The 14935-nt window shown below is 39.1% G+C and overlaps 1 protein-coding gene across 2 annotated transcripts in view; it reads left to right on the top strand.

Annotated features, from left to right (window-relative positions):
* PDSS2 (decaprenyl diphosphate synthase subunit 2) overlaps window positions 1-14935 on the top strand; it is a 95453-nt gene that overhangs the window by 47159 nt on the left and 33359 nt on the right. The gene's annotated exons all lie outside the window — the stretch shown is intronic.

The following is a 14935-nucleotide window of genomic DNA, read 5'->3' as shown; positions in this document are numbered from 1 at the left end:
GTTTTCCTGGTGGGCACTCTTGTACCAGTCTAGAGTGCCTTTGTAGCGTTATGGCTGCTAGTACTGCATAAGTCTCTTTTGCCCCTGGATAGGTTTACCCACACTCTCTGGCCAGATGTGTGTGAGTCACTTCTCCAGGTGCTCTGGCAACCAAGCTGGTAATCATGATGTTCTGTAAGGGGGCTTTTCCTCACAGCCTGCCCATGTCGTCCCAATTTGGTATATCAAGGAGGTCTCCCATCCAAGTACTAACCAGAGTCAACTCTGCTTAGCTTCCAAGATCTTGATGAGATTGAGCTTGCCTGGGCTATGCAGGACAGGGCACTTGTGCAGCTTTGTTACTGACCAACAGTACACCCTACTCAACTTGCTTGGACTGAAGTTAAGTTTGTTAGGCTTCATCCATCCCCTTACCTTTCACGGGCTTGCCCAGCTCAGCTGTTAATGGGGTAAACTGGGTGTCATCCACATACTGATAGCATCTCACTCCAAATCCTCAGACAGACTCTCCTAATAGTTATATGGCATGGAGGAAACATGGACCCCATGTAAATATCATGAGACTGAGCAGTGTTCCCCTTGCATCACCTTCTGAAACCAGCCAGCCAAGTAGGGGCAAAATAATCAAAGTACAGCACCCCCTACCTTGAATCCATTCAGCTTCTCCAGAAGGAAACCATGACCAATGATATCAGAAGTTGCCATGGGGTCCAGGAGAATCAGCAGAGAGACACTTGACCTGATACTCCTAGTGAAGGAGCTTCTGTTCCAGAGGCCTGAATCTGAATTGAGATGGGTCTAGATCAGGGGTCCCCAAACTTTTTGAAGGCATCTCTGGAATTCTGACACAGTGTGGTAGATGCAGCCACAAAATGGCTGCTGCAGCTTACCTTCAATCTCAGTTAAGATCCTCATATTGTGGTAGTAGCTGCAGGCAGCCAAAGCAATTTAAGAAAAAATCTGCACAGTTAATCAGATCTCTAGTGGCCAGTCAGAAGCTTTGTTGGACAAAAGTTCCATCTGGCTTTGCCCATTTTTCTAAAAGTACTTGGTGGGTGCCAGAGAAGAAGAAGAAGATGATATTGGATTTATATTCCATCCTCCACTCCGAATCTCATAGCCTCAGAGCGGTTCACAATCTTCTTTATCTTCCTCTCCCACAACAGACACCCTGTGAGGTAGGTGGGGCTGAGAGGACTTTCACGGCAGCTGCCCTTTCAAGGACAACCTCTGCCAGAGCTATGGCTGACCTAAGGCCATTCCAGCAGATGCAAGTGGAGGAGTGGGGAATCAAACCCGGTTCTCCCAGATAAGAGTCCGCACACTTAACCACTACACCAAACTGGCTCTCTATGGGCACCAGATTGAGGACTGCTCTAGATAATATATCTCCTCCAAGGCTGAAGCTGTGCTACCACCCATACCCGAGCCACTTTCTGGAAAATGGAAAATTGTCTACAAGGCAGTAATGTTTTAAGCTCAGGGACGCCTTCAAGAAGAGCCTCTACACATTCCTGCAGACTGGCATTTATTACTCATCAAATGCACTCTATTGGTGTGACTCAGATAAATAGTATCAGCCATGAAGAGCTAGGGTTGAATCTAGCCATGATGAGCAGCACATTTCTAAGCTCCAAGTCCGCTTCATCAGGCCTTACATGCTGGAAGTGATCCATACAGCTGGGACCATATTGCATCCTGATAGCATCCTAAGGTTGAACTTAACCATATAAGCCATCTAAGAGGTGGCAAATGCAAGATTCATGTTGTGTTCATTTATATGCAGATTCATGTTGTGTTCATTTATTAAAAAATCAATTTTATGTACAAGAAGCTGGAATTACTCTGAAACCACCATTCTGGCATCACATTACATGTGAGATAGAAGGAAAGGAAGGAGGTGAGACAGATGTGTGCACAAACCAGGATTGTGTAGGCTTTTATTTAAGCATCATTTAAATGGACAGAGTGTAAATAGTCTGTACTTATTTTCCAGTATGCTTACCTTCCCTGTTCTAACTTGTGATCCCTAAAAAACTATCTTAAGTGGCTCTGGGAAAAAGGATAAAATCCAGGGGTTCCTAAACTGTAGCTCTAGCATGTGTCCATGCACATTAGATTATTCCTTTTTATCATTCTGAACATCTCCATTACTTTTAAATCACTTTAAACTCTCAAGTGGCTCCCACACTGTGATTCTGACTACTACTGTTTTACTGAAACAGTGCAGATTGCTAATAGAGTACTTTAGTCCCTGTTGACCACTTTGTTTCCAGCAGTAGAGCATTTAGGGCTTTATCGGTAAATTCTATGTATTTGTCTTGTTCCCTCTTGAAGCTTAGTGTACTGCTGGCCGTTACCACATGTTGCAATAAGTTTAGAGGATTAAAAAATGTGCCACACACTGTAAACAGTAGTAGCCATGAGAGACCACAGTGATTGAGTAAGCACATATTTGTTTCAGTAATTACAGTTGTTCTATGCAGCATAGTTTATAACCAAGATTTCTAGCATTATTTTGCACCATTAGATCTGAACTAATTTTATCATGCTGTTTTGGGCGATTGTTTAAGCTTCTGTATGATGCACTTATCTCTTGTACTTCTATCAAGGCTGACAATTAGATGTGAAATTTTGCAGTTATAATGAAATGCAAAGCCATTTTATAATTGTCAAGGGTAAAATTAGCAAAGTCAATTATTTCTCCCTTAGGTTTTTCCCTGTAGATATTAAAAGACTGCAAGATAATTGCCTTAGGTAATTTTTTTTTTAAATAACAACATTGAATATAGGAATTGCTGCTGTTCTTGTCACAGCATTCCTCTTTGTGTTACCAATATGGAAAATCACTACAGTGCTGTTAAATAACTGAACCTGTCCTGAAATATGCACTATGAAATTACAAATTACATTTTACCATTTGCAAGTAGGATTCATGTTGTGTTTATTTATTAAAAAATCAATGTCTATCTTGGTGTTAAGTTCAAAGTCATGACTATCTTAATTCTGTCTGATGATACTACTTTGCAAAATCTGTGAAAAACATTATTTAGAAAAATCATGGCTGTTAAATTCCAAATCTGAATTCTGTTTCTTTTGATCCGTCAAGTCTTCAGTCAAAACAATGTGATAAAATCCACACTATAAACAGGACTGTTTGATCCATATGTAAAGATTAGGGAAGTCCTCAAGCTCTTGTTCTTTCTCTCACCACCTTCCCTCTTTTTCTCAATATAAGATTCAAATCTTCCTCCATAGAACTAACTACAATTTGTTGTGATGTCTGAATTAGGCGCTTTAACAAATTCCACTTGTTTCTTGACTACAAACCTGGAACAAATTTTACTGTTGTTGGACTGCCTGATTTGAACATAATAAATTGTGCTCAGTTCCAGGCCAGGAAATCTTAATCTCAAAATGGCACACAAGGAGAGGATAGAGAGAGCAGCAGAGCCCAAGAATTCTGGCTAATGCACATCACAAACAATATGTGGTTTGTTTGTGATATCTGAACGCATCCAGAGTCTCATCATAAACAGTTTGCCCTGTGCAACTTGCAAGTAAAGTAGCTGAGGATTTTATTAAATTCTTTATTGTATATTTAATACAATGCATTTTTCACTTGTTTTCAGAAACCTGTGCTATATTTACAAGCCTTCACTACTCATTGGTCAAATTTGCTCACCTTTCAAAGAATGTGGCCAAATTCTTGCAGACAGGTGGCAGTGTGTCTAGGGTGTACCTTTATCTGTATAATTCAAAGCTGACACTAGCTGTCATTAGTTTTGCAGCAGGTTGCAGTTACAGGCAGCAGCGCACATTCTTAGGTGTTTGAACTTGTCATGAATCTAAATCAGTGACTGCCCTCTTCATAGGCTAGATTAGAATTATGAAAAAAGCTTGAAGTAAAAAAGAAGACGACTGCAGATTTATACCCCATCGTTTTCTCTGAATCAGAGACTCAGAGCGGCTTACAATCTTCTATATCTTCTCCCCCCACAACAGAAATGCTGTGAGGTGGGTGGGGCTGAGAGGGCCCTCACAGCAGCTGCCCTTTCAAGGACAACTCCTACAAGAGCTATGGCTGACCCAAGGCCATTCCAGCAGATGCAAGTGGAGGAAGGGGAATCAAACCTGGTTCTCCCAGATAAGAGTCCACACATTTAACCACTACACAAAACTGGCTCTCTTGGAATGGAATAGTCCTAAAATGACTGGTATAGTTCTTTTATGAAGAACCATTTTTAAAAACTGTATAAATAGACATGTCTTATCTCATGCCTTCTCTGAGGCCCATCATTTGAACCTGGAAGCATATGGGTAGCTAAGTTGATTAATGAAGAAAAGACAGAATATATTTAAGCAGGGCTTTTTTGTAGCAGGAACTCCTTTGCATATTAGGCCACACACCCCTAATGTAGCCAATCCTCCTAGGGTTGCAGTAGGCCCTGTACTTAGAGCACTGTAAGCTCTTGGAGGATTGGCTAATTCAGGGGTGTGTGGCCTAATATGCAAAGGAGTTCCTGCTACAAATAAACCCTGTATTTAAGCCTACTGCACACATGTCCTCACCTGATATGTGAGGGGGGAAATAAATACAGTATTACAACTGAAATACTAAAAGCAGTCAAACCCCTTGGTATATAGACGAAAAGCTACCTCTAATACAAATTCCAATGTCCCCAGCCAGATTTTATCCATGACAGTTTTTGATACATGGTAACCTAAGAGTGAAATTCTTTCCTAGACTTAACAAATTATCCAGCTAAGGCTATGTTTGGTGTGTTATAATGAAACTTCGGAGGTTATCTATGTGGTATTTCTGCCTTCCAGTTGAAACTGTACCATCAAGGCAGTATTGTTTTGTGTTGAACATTAATTGTTTATAAATAACCAGTGGCACAGATGTACTACTTATATGGTGGAAGAACTTCCGTATGCTAGCTTTATGTATTCCTAAAGGCATAAATATGTTGCTTACCAAATAAGCTGTTTGTTTACATAAATATCACTGATTTATGCATGTAAATCTTCTGTGTAGAATCTAATCAACCATTTGGTTTATTAAACTGTCTGTTGTGCTGGTTCTGGTTCTGTGTATCACGTTTTCCTTTTAAGTGTATGGTTTACCAACTGTTATCAAAGCAAGTAGTAATTCAATTTTTCAAATGAGACATGTGAAATATGAATCTACCTTATAGGTGATGCTCTGCTATAACGCATCCTGCCTCTCCTGCTGAATGCCTGAATTGGGAGAAAAGAGAGTTCTTAAACACAGTCTTGGATAAATTCTGCCTCCTGTGGGCTGTGAAGGGATAACTGTCCAAGTAGAGCACAAAAATTCACCAAACAGTAGTGTTATACATAATATTTACCCTTTCATGGGCAAACCCAAAGCATATATGCTGTAGGGCAGTATGGATGAAGCCAGAAATGAGCAAATAATATACTAGCTTGATTCAAGGCATTTTTCCTGTCCCATGGTAAAGTAGCAAGCTGTCAGAGCCTGTTTCTTTTTCTTTCTGTTTTTGTTATTTCTTGGTTGAAAATGTGTTGTGATATAAAATTTAAAGCATAGCCACTTCTAAAACTGACCACCATCTAACAAACGATGCCAAATGATTTTACAGTGCATTTTTGGCCATCAGTTTTCATGAGTTAATTTTAGTGTTCTTATATTTGCTAAGACAACAACTGCTATATAAGTAAGCTGTGTGCTGAATGTTAATTCAATCCTATAAATTTCATCTAGGGATTAAAGTAAGTCATGTGTAGCACTGAAATGTGACTTATTTAATGTTGTGAGTACAGTGCTGCCAAATAAATACTGGATTTTAATTGCCCCACAGAAGACATTCTGAATTGTACTGCAATACACCATTGCTAAAGTGACATACCTTTGACATACCTTTATGACTCTACTGCACATCATAATGTGATGCTTTCATTTCTGATAGCTGAGTGTGTTCTACTGTGATTGTACTGCATTACAAATTGGATACACAATAACAGCATGCCAAGTTGACCTGGCGTTTATTTTTGTTTGACCTGAGTGACCAAAGATTGAATTTCAGGTAATCTTATGTTTCTCTCCAGTGAATTCAGGGGCTGTATGGTGAAATGGGAAGATGAGCAATCCTCTTTGATAAATGAGTACAGCCCTCAACCTGTAATTAGAACAGTATACTGGCACCCCCCAGTGTCAACATGGCTAAGTTTTATAAGCAATTTTAGTACGTAGAGATCATTTTGCTTTTATAAGGCCACACTTGGTCCCAAAAAATGTTATTGTTTGACTTCATCCTAAAATGATTTTGTATGTAAAAACTTGCAGTTGGCAGTGAATTTAGAATCAAAGATGGTTACCTGGAAGAAAAAGAGGTATTACCTGAAGCTTGGGAAACAGAATTTCTGTGCCAAGGCACTGGTAGTCTTAAATATCTGGGTTATATAGTTAAACTCCAGTTATAAAAAACTATATGCTTCACCAATTTTACGTGGGTACTATGTAAGCAATCTGTGCTGTGGTTCTTTATATTAATTGCAGTATTCCTCATGACTTGCAGGCTTTGTGGCACTCGACCTGCTAGAGCAGGAGTTTAAATTTCCAGTCAGTGAGAACTGCATGAACTATTCCAGACGTGTGTGTGTATAGTTTCCATATCTATTGTTCTCTTTATCAGTTATTTCAAAACGCTTTCTAGTGTGCGTTAACTCCTCCTGGCCAGCATCTTCTCAAGATCTTGTGAACTGTTGAATAATTTGAAATTAGGCCAGAATGTTTGTTTTCTAATTAATTGTTCAATGTGCCAGAATTCCCCAAACTGACAAAGGAATTTCTGTTGTCTATTCCATTATGAAGCAGTCCCGTTATATTTTCATACTCATTTGAATGAAATTAAATTTTTAGCAGCAATTCTGTAATTTTCAGAATTGTATTCTTCTAGTATCTTGCCTGTATGATTTTGGCTGGGTGACCTTGGTCAGCCACAGTTCTCTCAGAGCTATTCTCTCAAGAGCAGTTCTCAAAGAGCTTTCTCAGCCCACTTACCTCACAGAGTTTCTGTTGTGGGTGTAAACCAGATTGCCCTCAATGAGATGTAGGGGAATTACAGCAGTGGGCAACTATGGTTCAGCAGGATACAGAACCTATACAGAAGATGGCCTCCAGAACTTCCCTCCAAGGAATGTAGAATGAGATGTAGGAGAATTACAGTGGTGGGCAACTATGGTTCAGCAGGATACAGAACCTATACAGAAGATGACCTCCAGAACTTCCCTCCAAAGAACGAAGAGAATGTTTGGATAAAATATAAATGGTTTTTATTAAAAAAAAATCAGTCAAGCATACAAGGAAATAAATTCATTCAACACTCAAAGACCTAAGAAAATTAGAAGAAAATTGATAGGGGTAACATGAAGGGAAAACACAGACAAGGTGATACTTTACCTATCGTAGTCTTCAGTTGAAGCTCCAATAGCGACAAAAACGGGAAGAGGGAGCAAGAGACGACCAGCGTATTTTACTATTGGGGACCCAAAACTGATCAGGTTTTGGAGGTGAATCTATGCAGCAGGATAGGAATATTGTCAGATGCACACCTGAGGAGCCATGGGTTAGACCTTTTAAGGACTATCATGTACCCGGTCAGATGACCGGTGATACAAGGAGTCAGGTGGGCTATGATGCTGGGACATATAGTATGTGACCTCAGAAAAGGGGAGGCTCCGTGGTGACTTTTGGAAAGTAACAGGGGTAATGGGCTTAGCATAATCAGAACACCACTATCTGATGGGATAATACAGGGCCAGATTGTTACCTACAGTGACACCTGACCTACACAATGGTGTTGATCCCTGGGTTGGTCTTGGTCTTTGTCTTCGAGTCATCTTGGCTGGCACAGTCTTTTGTGAGATGTTCAGCTTGGAATGGCTGGTAGGATGTGCACGGAGATAAGCTTGATTGCCTTATGGAAATGTCCAGGTTACACTTTGAGTATGTGTGGCTCCGGCTTCGTTCTCATGACATCCCGAGATGCAGGAAGATGATTGCCGATGCTGTCAGCCCTTGCAGTGACTTCCATCAGGAGGGCTGAAAACTGCATAGCTGGACAGCTCATGGCAGCTGCACGATCACTTGTTCTGCAGAGTCGGGGACACGATTGCAGGCTGGGAGTCCTTCTTACCGGGTTGGGTCCTGTCAGTGGAAGCACTGCCCTGGTGACTAGGACCCAAACAGTTCACATAGGCTTGGTAGGAAGCTGGCAGTTTGGCCTATGCCCGGGTGTAGATGTGTGTAAGAACTAGTCCAGGCATCCTGGCAGCTAGGCCAGAACACACGATGTCCATATATGGAGGGAAGGAGCTCCATATGTAAGCTGCCCTGAGACTTCAAGTGAAGTGCCAGGTATAAATACAATCTCCTCCTCCTCCAACAACACTATCAGATATTCAGTATGAATATACTCATATCAAATTTCTATCAAATATCTCTGATTTGCTTGGTCATTCCAACAATTGAATATACCCATAAGAAAAAGTTTACAAACTATAGCTGAGTTGTATCTGCAGCTTCAGTCTGTAGATGTGATTCTGCTGGTATAAGACTGTCATTGGTCTGAAGACCTGAATAATAATAATTCCTCCTCTAAAAATTAAGTGTTCCTTTTTTTTGTGAGAACAGCAATATGGGTGATCCCAACTTTCTAGATGTTGTCTGTAAGATGAGTACATTGCTCTTGGAATGAAAGTAAAAGACCATCTTCATGTAGACCAGTAACTTTATTAGGACCCAGCTCATTAGGTTTACATCACTTTTAACTGTAAAAAGCTACATTAGTATACCTACTGCCAAGTATCCAGAAGAGATAATTGTGGGACTTGCCACTTGAAAACTTTCTACTGGGAATCAAACCAGAGAAAACATGTACACTAAGTATGACCCTAATATTTTAGAAAATAATACTGATTCCTGACCGATCTCTCTGGAACTAGTTCTTTGGTATTTTATTTATCTACAAGTATATACATTCCACATGTCATCTTGAGGTGATGAAATGTCATTCTCTCCTCTACAAGATTTGGGTATTTAAGGTGTGTGGTTATAAAGATGATTCATCCCATCTTCCCTCTAAGGAACTCAGGATTCTCCCCTTCCCATTTTATCCTCAGAAGAACCTTTGCCTGTGGGCTCAAAGAAAGCATGTGAGCTTTATTGTAATGCAGAGAATGAAACGGGATCTCCCTAGTCTTATCAGATTTTCTGACCAGGACACCCACCAACTCCGATTATATATGTTGCTGTTCTGCACTCTGCTGCTAGGTAGCCAGAAAGATCCAAAGATGGGTGATCTCCAGCTAAAAAAGGCTACTACACATATATTGCTCAACAGGTTTTTTTTTTCAGAATTTGAATATGTTCTGGTCCATAATGCACACTCAGCTGCCTCAGTCTGGTAAAAAATGTGGGTCACTGCCAAAGTAAAAATAATTATTTGTCAAACCTGAACTAAAGTAAATGTATAAGGAAACTAACAACTCACTTCATTTTTTCCTAAAGGTTGATATATTAGTTAAGCTAGTGTAAGTGGTATGGATTAGCAATCATTTTGTAAAAATCTCCCTTCAACCGAGGTTACTTTGAATACTGAAGTACTTGCTTTGAATGTATTTCCCACAACTTCAGCACATAGACAAAAGCTAAATCTTCCCTAGAGATCACTCTGCTTTCTGCTTAATGGTTTTTAATGGTGCTTTCTTACACAGGAAAAAAGTAATAAATTTGTATGTGATTGTTTTTACTATGGCAAATGTACGTGAGCCTAGTCAGCTGAAAAATCTTATTGAAAAGCAGCTAATATGAAGCATTAAAATGTCTTTGATCACACTCTATAAAAAGTGACAGGAAGATATGTAATGTATTTCCTCTTCACAGTGAAACAAGTTTTAGAAATATTTTTTATAGTCAGACTTTAAGGAGGAGGAACTGTAATTAGAAAAATTCTTCTTATACTCTTGTTTTGTACTGACTGAAACTGACAGAATAAAGCTTGAAAAGTCTTGTCATCATTGAACTTTACATTTTGAAATGCCTTTAAAGCTAATGTGAGATTGAGTCAGTGTTACTGGTGTTGGTTTAATATATCAATTTGTTGATTTAACAGTCTTTTTGTAGTTCTATATTCACTACTAAATAACATGTCTGAATCACACTTATGATATAGGTCAGGCCAGTATAATTTGGGACCTGACAAGCTAAACATATCATTGTATTGAGACTTTATCAGTGCTTGATGGTTCTGCTGCTTTTGCAGACAGACAGAAGAGCAGGCAGCAAAAGCAGGAAGCTTATTAGTTTATTACCTGTGTTTGGCTTGCTGGGTCACATTAACAATCAAGGCAGCTCAAGGGATGGTAACATTGTACCTGGACAGTTATCGCCCTACTGAATTAGGGTGGCCTTAGTCTGTGAATTTTGGAGGTAGAAGCCATATACAGAGGGATGGTTTTCACCCATAAGGAGCCATTTGTGTCCAAGCTAATTTGCAGCTGATTTTGGCTTGATTGGGCCCACTAGATGCAATTAAGTTTGTCTTGCCCATAGTTCCAATGAAATGTAAAATAATAAAGCAGTGTTTACCCACATGTTACAGATCTAACATTTAGATATTTTTTTCAAGTTAGCTAAAACAGAAAGATGGATTTTGGAGCACAAAAGAAAAACTGCTTCTGGTATCTAAACACTCCTGTCCTCCAAATCCAGGCCCAGAGCCAGCAGTGAAATCTCTGAAAGAACAGGATGGAGATTCTAACAGTTGGCAATAAGGGGAGCTGTTCTGTGCTTGGACAAACCATCTCCCATCCTCTCTGCCTAGATGGACATCAAAATTCAGTCATTTGTTGCCAAAAGAGAGAGGCTCTTACTTTCTTTGAATTATTAAACAGGCAAGTGGCTTGCTTGAATGGCTTGCACTCATATGTTGTTTGCTGAAAGGCGTGTTAATGGTATTTAGCAACATTAGGTGTGTGTACACATGCTGCTGTTTACCCTACAGACTTTCCCCATGAAACTGCTGGTGGAAAACTTTAGATCAAAATCACATCAGAGGCTTTGAGAAGAGCTTGCACAGTTGTGAGAAGTAATGGTAGGAAAAAGCCCTTAGGTAGATGAAGCTTCCTGGAAGATCTTTAAATGTAACACAGTATTTCAGCAATGTAATACTAATCTTATAATTCACTTACATCATTATTACTGAATTTCTTATACATTACAGCCTTGAGTTTCATTATCAGTATGGTAACAGTATATATCAAGTTCTGTTCTTTCAAGAAGGTTTAATGAATCATGCCAGACAAGTTGTTGTTGTGAAGGAAATAAAAAAGGTAGTGTTGATAAAATATAACTAAAATTATATTTTCATAGCCGTATACTGCAAGTAAATGTGATCTGACATTCTTTTAAATCATATAAATCATATTTAGGAAAACAAAGGTGGGAAAACCATGCTTGTTACAGCCACTGATATCAACTGCTGAGTTGCTTGGAATAAAGAGCTGCCATCCATAATACGATTATGGAACCATTTAAACTGGCAGAACCAGCGCCAAAATAATTTTATTGCTGCCAGATACATTTAATGCAATTTGAATTATGTATTTAATTTAATTGACTGATTTTTATGTTTAAAAATTTTAATTGTTAAATTTAATGTTTTATCTATCTATGTTAATTGTTTTAAATGTTGTTAGCCGCCCTGAGCCGCCTAGGCGGGGAGGGCGGGATAGAAATACAATTTATTATTATTATTATTATTATTATTATTATCATCATCATCCTTTTAAGGTATCTATTCAGAATTCTAAGAGAAGAAGTGGGCTACAGCCTGGGGGGCAGGAATTGCACACAGTCCAAAAATTGCCCAGCTGTACTCTAAACTCTGTAGTTACTCATTAGTAAATTCACACTTGCCTCTTAGAAAATAAAACCATACTTTGGCAGAGTAATTTACAAATAAAATGTAAAGAGTAATAAAAGTCTAAAGACTGGAATATAAAATACTTAATAAACAATGGCAGGTGACTTTGCTTTGGTTGGGAAGGGTATGAATGGAGATTTAGAAAGCAGTCTATTGCTTTAGTTATAAATGATTGATTCAAGTTCCTGCTCTTTGTGATTGTCAGCAGGCTCTGTAATAGTTGGCTTTCCAGGAATGATTGGGGTGGGAGGGAAGGAGAGATAATGCTTCTCTTCTGTCATTATTCTAGCTTTTGGAAAGTTCTTCGTTTTTAGAGGTACAATTAGATGGTTAATTGCCAGAGAGGCTGGTAGGTGAGAAGAACACAGTTCTCAAGGCAAACAGCTTGCTCATTTTTTCCCAAGCAGCATTTCTCTCTTCCCATCCTCCAATCTCTCTTCATTCTGTGCACCAATATTTGATGCAACTCTTAGATCATTTTAATAAGAGTTTCCCTCTAATATCATTAAATGCAAAACAATTCTCCAAGATAACTCTCCTTCACTCACTCCTTTGCTGCATCTTGCTTAAATTTTTCTTTTCAAAATATTTTTCATCCTGTATTATGGGAACACAGAAGATCTCCTATGCTTTTTCATTCAGCGCTGGCTGTCTCAGATTGTTTAAGGGCGCAAGTGCTCCATTGTACCAGTATGTTTTCTCTCTCCTGTCCTGCTTAAGCCTTTAAAGCCCTCACACTTTTAAGACAACCACCTGTGCATTGGTTGATCTCATTCATCCCTTGATGTTGCTTCCTTTTCCAAGGAGGTAGATGACATTTGTTATGATAAAGAAAGAATGGAAAGGATTTAATTGGGCACCTAGATGACCCCGATTGAGACATAATACCAGCTACAGCCATCTATGCAGCCTGAGTTCTCAGTGATGTTGGGAGGAAAACCATACCACTATTTAGATGTTACTGGACATAGATCTTTTCCTTCAGTTTTAAGATGTATCTCTAATGCTATCATTATATCTAATTCTAAACTGGTCTGTGATATGTCATTCAAAAAATCCACACAAAGGGGCAATTGACAAATTGGGGGGGCGGGGTTCTGTAAACCTGGGGGAAGCCCCAATTTTCAGAAAGATATGAAATATAAAAATATGCATGAGGGGTTAGGGAAAAAACCCAAACTCATAGAAGAAAAGTGTACCACTGAGATCTCATGAGACTACATTGTGGGGATGCTGTTGGCTGTTGCGGTTGCTAAGCAATCTGGAGCCAACATTACTGTGGATTTGAAGCTTCAATCAGTGACAGTGTAGGAACAGGAGTGAGGAAAAAGTGAGGAGGAAAGAAAGGCACAGGAACAAAAAAAAGGGGAAAGATGAAGTGATAGGTGGAAGTAACAGAAAAAGGTGAGAGGCAGGGGGAAAAGGGTGCCATAGGGAAGAACAGCAAAATGTATGTAGGTAGGTGGGTAGGAGAAAAGAATGGGCTGCAGACACTTCTATAAGCAGCAAAAAGGAAAAGCCAGAGGGAATGGGGAAATGAGATTTCCCTCCCACCCATGAGTCCTCACAGGTATCCTACTTGTCTCCTACTACTAATGACAGGATCGGCAACAGCAGACAAGCATCCCTGAAAGACTGCTTGCTCATCAGTAATGTTATTTCAACAAATGGGGATTTAGGAAAGGAAAACAATGGTTATTAGGACATTACACATACATCTTCAATTGACTATGAATCTTGTATATGAATGTTATATAATGTTGGCTTCAGCAATTTTGAGAGTCTCTTCCCAGTGAAGGAGTAAAGACATGATGGAGCTGCAAGAAAGACACTTAAATTTTTCAAATAATGTCCTTTTTTGAAATCAGTAAAACTTTCATATCCTGGTATGTGCTGATTAAAGTAAAGGCTCTTGCGCTCGGTCATGTTCTGTCTAGAGTTTCAGAGAAGGGTGGGGGGAGCAGTACTATCCACAGCTAGAAGCATTGTTAAAGCTCATACTATCACTTTGACATTTAGAGGTAGGACTCAATGTCTTTGTAAACTCTCTTCTTCGTATTACCACTGTGTGTCTGGGCTCCAACTGTTTCACAAACCATAATATTTTTTAGTGAGTGATTGATCTGTATTATATGTCCCAGCCATCAGAGGAATCTTGAGATGTTGCTTGTATAAACTGTAATATAATCTGACACTGAGCATTTGGTTTCAGGCTTTCATAGACCTATTGATGATACACTATCCTTCTGGATTTGGGCATAGGGCTTATCTGATACCTTCCCCCCCAAAAAACCCTCATTTTCTCTGTTCCCCACTTAAATAACTCAACACATCTGGGTTGACACTGTAGGATCATTGTCCTTTCAGTTCCCCTGTAGCTCATATTAGTACAATATTTCCTTTAGTATCTGGTTACTGAGAGGGTAAGACAACTTTCCCCTCCCAAAATGAAGCTGTTTTTAAATAGGGCTTGCAAATTAATTCACTGGTATCACCAATATGTCTCTTTAATAGCTACTATATGCAAAAGTTTGTGTATAAATACAGGGTGTGTTTGTAAGAAACCAAATATAATAAGGTTGGAGATCTCTTGCAAAAACTAAGAACTGCAAAAAATGTTAAGAGGTTTATACATGTTGCTTTTGGGGGCTTTATCATCAGACATACCATCTTCAGTTACAAGAACGATAAAAACTGAAATAAAATCCTTTAATTCAATAACAAAAGAGCTAAATTTTAGGAAAGAGATAGTGGGAATTTGATATAGCAGTATATACATAAGAAATTAATCATTGAAATAAACCTATGAACGAGTGGAAGGGTGGCTTTGAGGTATGCATACTTGATACCGCTGCATTGAATGAATTGCAGTAAATCTGTGTATATTGTTCCAGGTAAGGGAGTTCATGTGCAGAGCTCTGATTTCTAACAGTAGGTGCAGTGATACTGTTTGCTTTTAC

The sequence above is a fragment of the Heteronotia binoei genome, chromosome 1 (assembly GCF_032191835.1).
Source record: "Heteronotia binoei isolate CCM8104 ecotype False Entrance Well chromosome 1, APGP_CSIRO_Hbin_v1, whole genome shotgun sequence".
Taxonomy (NCBI): Eukaryota; Metazoa; Chordata; class Lepidosauria; order Squamata; family Gekkonidae; genus Heteronotia; species Heteronotia binoei.
This window is presented reverse-complemented; position numbering and strand designations above follow the sequence as displayed.